Here is a 6,604-nt window from a genome sequence, read left to right as displayed (position 1 = left end):
TCTATTTGTAGAAGACACCATTATATTCTAGTCCCGTTCCTACGAATATAAGAATTTGGCGGTGTTAGGACATAATATTTAAACGTTTTTTGGTAATCTTAATATTTACTTTTTTTTTTTGGTTTAAATATATTTACTAGGTTTGGTTTTTTTTGTCGTGTGGTAGTTTTTGTTTATTAAGCACGTTTTGTTTGTGCTAGTCTCTGTTTTACTGTCGGATACAATTCTATATTTGGAAATTTGGTCTTTTGTCGTCTAGTAGTCTTTGGTTATTATGCACGTTTTGTTTGTGCTAGTCTTTGTTTTACTGATTAAATAATCGGATACAATTCCAATATTGGAAATTTGGTCTTTTGAATAATATTTACTGGTATAAGGGTTAAGAGCAAATGAATGAATATAATTACTGTTTTTCTTTAAATTTTGGCAGCAACAAGTTGTGTCTTTTATACCTAGTTACCTACTTACTTATGCCATATCATCGATCACATAGTTTACGGGTGTGATTGGTAACAAAAACAAAGCGGTACAAGTGGTACCGTTTTGACTTTTACCAATCATAAAAACTTTACTAAAAACTTTATTAAAAGTTTTACTCTTAGCTTTTTTGTATATTTTTCATGTACAGCTCTTTCTTACAGCTTTACACTATTCCGTAAAAGCTTACAACTCCAGTTTATAGCTCCAGCTTACAACTCCAGTTTATAGCTCCAGCTTACAACTCCAGCTTACAACTTTTCTGTACATCTTTGGATACGTTACCAATCAGACCCTACATGAATCATAATAGTCTCAGGTATCCATCAATAATGTCAACACAACAGAAACAATTGTTTGCCACATAAAAACCGTATAAGAAAATTCAAAACTTATTAGTAAATTTTTATCGAGTTTGGTATACTAGTATTTTTCATTTCTAATGTACCTCGAGCTATTACACAAGTTTTTACATTGTGTTTATACTGGTTACTCAAAATTTCAAAACTTACTTTTTTTTTGCATTGAATTCAATACACATAGGAGTAAGAAATGTTTCTCCTATTATTTCAATACACTTAGTGTTTTCTCATTGAATTCAAGACACATAATTATGTTAAATTGTAGGATGTTTATGTGTTTTCAAAACTCTCTTAAAAATTAATTAAATTTTTGAAGACATTAAATTCAATTTATGGGTTCCAGTTCTTGAGTTTGAATCTTATATAGGCTTTGAGTGGAGAGTGGAATAAACCCGGTTCAGCCGTCAGATGAAACGTTCCGTAATTAACAAGCCATTCACGTGTGTAAGTAAAAAAAGTGGTTCTTCCATTTTTAAAATATTTTGAACCACTACAATATATGCAGGAGAATTTTATGAAGAAACATGCATGATCTGCCTACACAGTAAAACCACTATTTTATTGCTGTCTTCTGCTATGTTTCGCTCACTATTTCATTTTTTTCAATTTTATTAATTATTTTTTAACAATTTTAGTGGGATGTACGCAATTCAACACATACACTGTTGTGTATTATCAACACACATCTCAATACATACACTGTTATTATCAACACACATTTCAAAACACATACACTTTATCAAACACACTTCCTTGTGTCTATATAATAGGAAAACTAAAATCTAAACAAACTTCATACCCACACCTAAAAGTATATCCTCTACATTTTCTTTGGTTGAAAACTTTGCTTTCTCTATATTTTTTTGGTTGAAAACTTTGCTCTTTTTATATTTTCTGTTAATTGAAAATTCTGATCTTCTCATCTAATTTGCTCTTTCAATTAAAGGTACAATATATTTTTTTTATAGCATATATATACGTATCATGAATATTTTATTATAATCTCATAGATATAAATTAACTTTAAAAAGAGAAACTATAGTCATATAGATATTTATAGTTATAATTCAAAGTATTTGTATAAAATAATTAGAAATATTCATAAAAAAACTTTTATATTTGAAAGTTTAATATAAGAATTTTCATTAGTTATAATTCAAAGTATATGTAAAATATATTTTAGTAATATTCATTAAAAGTGTTTATATTCATGATTTTAATTTATGAATTTATTATGATTTTTTTACGATATAGATGTAATGTAGACGTTCAATGAAATGCGTAAAATTTTTTTATGTATAGTTGTTATCATTTATAAAGTACAAAATTTAATAAATTTCATATTCTCTATTTTTTACCAATTATAAGAAATTATGATAATTGTTTTTAGTAATATCAATAACTATAATAATATTAAAAATGTTCATAGATGATAGTTGTTATAATCATACATGTTACATAATACGTTGATGCATATTATTACTTATATTTAGGTGCAAATAATAATTACATTTTTAAAAAAAATTAAAAACTATAATATATTTATATATATGTTTAAAATAAAAATATCATTGTACTGAAACATATAATATTAACATAACCAGTGATTGCTTTTGTAGTAAACATAATAAAAATAGGTATTAACAAATTTTTAATATTGTAGATATGACGTCTAATCGCCGGCAAAGCACAAATAATTCGGTGGAACCTGATACAAATTTTCCTACGGAAACATTAGCACAGGTAAATATTTACTATTTAAATTTTTTTTTTTAGTTTTGATAGAGTTTAATTGAAAATTATATTTAAGAATTTTTGAAATTTGTAGACCGGAGAAAATTTCAAACCGGAGAAAATTTCAAATGGACTCCTAGTCGAGAAAGAATATTTCTTGAGTTGTATGATAAAGCTGTTGTAATGACTAATTACCGTTTAAAAGACCCTACACCCCTTGGTAAAGAATTTGTGGTTGAAAAGTTTAATGAGAAGTTCAATCTCAATATCAACTATCGGTTCTTCCAAGAAAAACTTGATCAGTTGAAAAAAAAATACAAGAAGTATGTACTTCTTAAAGTATGTACTTCTTAAGGATAATACTAGTATCTCCGTTGATCCGGTTACACACCAGATAACTGTATCCGAGACTTGGTGGAAAAATCAAGAAGTAATTACTCGTAATATTTTCACTAACTAAATCTATTTACTAAAAATACGTAAAATATAAATTTTCTAAATTTTTCTAAATTTAATTACAGGTATGTAAAATTGTACATGCATTTAAACGATAACCTTTACAACTTTGGGATGTGATGCAACGTTGTTTTAGATTATATGATGTCAAATCTTAATCTCAATATTCTGTCAACCAGCGAAGAGAAGAGATGATGAACGAAGGCACAAATAGTAACGATTCTCCTATGTACTCAGAAACATATGACGGTGAAATGTCAGATACTCAAGTTCCAGAGACACAAGAAAACGAAGAGGTGTACTCAGAAACATATGGTGGTGAATTGAGTTATGGAATTTGGAAAATGAGCAATTTGAAGAGTTAATAATTCAACCAGCACTGAGTTACTACAATCGATATTTTCAAAGAGGACCAGTCCAAACAGACGGTGGTTTGGGGTGGATAAATATTTGGCATCGTCTACAAGAAGATGATGCTGCTTGTCTACAATTACTACGAATGTCACTTAGTACTTTCAAAACATTGTGTGATAAGTTACAAACAAGTTATGGTTTAAGATCAACAATGAATGTAAGCATTGAAGAGAGTGTGGCAATGTTTTTACAGATATGTGGTATAATGATGTTCAAAGAGATGTTGGATTGCGAGTTGGGCGAAATTAAGAGACAGTGAAGAGAAAGTTTTTTGAGGTTCTTACAATGACTGAGTTACGTGATTGTGATTATATCAAGACTCCAACAAGACAAGAACTATTCCGAATTCCCAAACGACTGCAGATAGATCGAAGATATTGGCCATATTTTAGTGGATTTGTTGGAGCAATGGATGGGGTTCATGTATGTGTTCAGGTGAAGCTTGAATTACAAAGAATGTATTGGAATCGACATGATACAACATCATTTAACATCAAGGCAATATGTGATTTGAATATGTTGTTTACATATGTCTGGAATGGAGCACCAGGATCTTGTCACGATACAGCAGTTCTCGCAATGGCACAAGACAGTGATTCTGAATTTCCTTTGCATCCACTAGAAAAATATTATGTTGTTGATTCTGGCTATTTAAATAAACAAGGGTTTTTTGCTCCATATAGGTCTTCACGAAACAGGATTGTTCGGTATCATATGTCACAGTTCGAAAATGGTCCTCCTCCTAGAAATAAACAAGAACTATTTAATCGATGTCACACATCTTTACTCTCTGTTATTGAGAGGACATTTGGAGTTTGGAAGAAGAAATGGAGGATTCTTTGTGAATTTTCTAGATATAATATTCATGTGCAAAAAAGAGTGGTAACGGCTACGATGAGATTACATAATTTTATCAGAATTTCAAATTTTTCAGATGACGATTTTGCAGAAGTAATGAGAGAGACATAGATTACTAACACAAATTGTGAGTTTGATGTAGAGGATATGGAATCTGCAGAGATAGCTGATGGTAATCTTATGGCAAATATCAGAGAAAATATTACAGATATGTTATGAAAAAATCAAAGTACTCGATATTAGTTTTTTTTATTGTGTTGTATTTTAAGTATTTTTCTGCTTAATGTTTCAGTATTTATGACAATAAATATATTTGTAGCATTTTTAATTGAATATGTATACATTAAATATTTTTTTAATAATTTTAATTTGCATAAATATAAATAACATGTTATATAAATACAAGTTTTCATTTTAATATATATTATATTATGTAAAATATTTTATTTACAATTTTTATTTTTTACAATATAAATATTTGATCTGCATTATTTGATCCGCTTTCACCATTCAAACATACATTTGAACCGCTAGATCCGTTTGATCTGCACTTGTTCCGCTAGATCCGCTTTTATTCCGCCTGATCCGCTTTCTCTATTCGGAGCCTATGCATATTGGAGAAAAGCAGATTCAAATTTGAATATACATATATATAGTAAATCGTAACGTATTGCATGCTTTAAAAGTCTGGTGATGCCTCTCTCACTTTTATAACAAGACGAATGAAAATAATTCAAATAAACATTACTCAGAGAGAAAATTAAATTACTCACATGAAGGAATGACATTTGCTAAATAAAATAACAATTTAAAGTCCAAAAGATAGATCACTAGACAATATTGTTTAGTCCTATTTCATGTCTCTCCATTTTAACTTGTCTTCTTTTCCTTTCAACTTTAACCTGGTGGGATCAACTCTTCATGCATAGTCTGCCTTATCCCATGTGATGTTGGAGTAAGCTTGAAATAGCTTGAGAATCAAGCTAAGTATATTTAAGAGATATCTAAATATACATATCTAAAGATTTAGGAGAAATCTAAGTTATGTAATATTTCCTAAAAGTTGTTAGGTTGAATATTTACCTCTTCTCTAGATAAACGTCAATGCTGAGTTGTGGCAAGAGACGTGAGATTACAAGTTTGAGAGCTTAAGGTTTTTGAGTTAGTTTTTCTTAAGTTAATAAGAGAGTTATTCATAACAAAATTTGTGTTCTTGTTCTTCTTGATTCTATATTTGGTATTAAAGCTAAATTTTTTAAGATATCATGAGCGACATGAAGGAGGAAGATACCGAGTCTAAATTAAGTTAAGGAGATCGAACCATCCTCTATTAAATGTCTGATGCTAAACTCCTCTAATATTACTGTCTAGTCCATGTGAAGATTACACTCAAGGTGAACAAAGTATGTGAAACTATCTAAGATGGAGTCAAGAACGAAGATAAGAACAATATGAAAATTGCCTTATTGTTCCAATCCATCCCAGAAGCTTTGATTCTCCAAGTTGGAGATCTTGAGACGTCAAAAGCGGTTTGGGATGCAATCAAGGCTATGCATGTTGGAGCGGAGCGAGTAAAGGAAGCTAGACTACAAACCTTGATGGTGGAATTTGATCGACTTAAGATGAAAGACACATATACAATTGATATGTTTGTAGGACATCTCTCAGAAATACCATCCAAATCAGCGTCTCTTGGAGAAGCCATTGACGAATCAAAACTTGTCAAGAAATTCTTGAAAAGCTTGCCACAAAGGAAATACATCCATATGGTTTGAAAAAGTTCTTGATCTTAACACAACTAGTTTTGAGGATATTGTGGGAAGACTGAAAGCATATGAAGAAAGAATTCGTGAAGAAGAGGAGGAGCAACATGAGGATCCAAAAAAACTGATGTACGCTAACACTGATGCTACGCTTATCATCAAGGAAACTACGGTGGTGGCAGAGGTTCTTATCATCAAGAAAACTACGGTGGTGGCAGAATTCCTAATCACGGTGGTAGATGAGGCCGAGGTGGTCATTTTAACTGGAGAGGAAGAGGACGAGGATGTTCTGGGAGTTATCCAAACGTCTCATACCAACAAGATCATGATAAAGAGAGTCAATCGAAGATTAGTTGTTATCGATGTGATAAGGTAGGATATTATGCATCAGATTGTCCCGATAGACTGCTTAAGCTTCAATAAACTATTGAGAAGAAGGAGGAAGAGACACATGAAGCTGATGAATTGATGATGCATGAGGTGGTTGATATATCATGTTTTTTTGTGGTTTTTAACCATGATATAAGGAGTCTTTTATAG

General features: G+C 30.5%; 1 long non-coding RNA gene across 1 annotated transcript; it reads left to right on the top strand.

Annotated features, from left to right (window-relative positions):
• Positions 1,644 to 3,662, top strand: LOC104746769. Its single transcript, XR_760962.1, has 3 exons — positions 1,644 to 1,785; positions 2,503 to 2,582; positions 3,209 to 3,662. It is a non-coding gene; the product is annotated as an uncharacterized LOC104746769 (long non-coding RNA).

This window comes from Camelina sativa, chromosome 15 (assembly GCF_000633955.1).
Source record: "Camelina sativa cultivar DH55 chromosome 15, Cs, whole genome shotgun sequence".
NCBI lineage: Eukaryota > Viridiplantae > Streptophyta > Magnoliopsida > Brassicales > Brassicaceae > Camelina > Camelina sativa.
Note: the sequence above shows the minus strand (reverse complement) of the source record. Positions and strands in the feature narration are given on the sequence as shown.